General features: G+C 48.4%; 1 protein-coding gene across 1 annotated transcript in view; it reads right to left on the reverse strand.

Moving 5' to 3' along the window:
• EPB42 (erythrocyte membrane protein band 4.2) overlaps positions 1 to 556 on the reverse strand; it is a 21,883-nt gene that overhangs the window by 9,086 nt on the left and 12,241 nt on the right. The gene's annotated exons all lie outside the window — the stretch shown is intronic.

The raw sequence follows: 556 nt of genomic DNA on the forward strand, positions 1-556 counted from the left end.
GGAGTGGGTTGCCATTTCCTTCTCCAATGCATGAAAGTGAAAAGTGAAAGTGAAGTCGCTCAGTCGTGTCCGACTCCTAGCGACCCCATGGACTGCAGCCCACCAGGCCCCTCCATCCATGGGATTTTCCAGGCAAGAGTACTGGAGTGGGTTGCCATTGCCTTCTCCGAACAGCTGCTCTAGTCCAGGGAATTTCAACTCTAGAATAACACAGGGAGCTCTGAAAAAATTCCAGTGCCTGGATCCGGCTCCAGATCAATTACATAAGAATCTTAAGGAGGAGGAAGAACCTGGGCCTATGTCCCTTCTGCCTGGAAAGCCCACGACTCACTTCTCTGACACTGCCTTACTCATCCTTCAAGACCCAGGGCAGCCTGATTTACCTGGGGGCAGCCTGCTCCTGCCTGGGAGAGATTCTAATTCACAATTGTACTGCATTTACCTCGTCAAACACTTCTTACACTGCTCCATAGTCTGTTTATTCAAACGACTACAATCAGAATTGTGGGTTTTGTTTTTCCTGTGTGAAGCTCAGTAAATATGTATTGAATGAGAG

The sequence above is a fragment of the Bison bison genome, unplaced genomic scaffold (genome assembly GCF_000754665.1).
Source record: "Bison bison bison isolate TAMUID 2011002044 unplaced genomic scaffold, Bison_UMD1.0 scf7180017864259, whole genome shotgun sequence".
Lineage (NCBI taxonomy): Eukaryota > Metazoa > Chordata > Mammalia > Artiodactyla > Bovidae > Bison > Bison bison.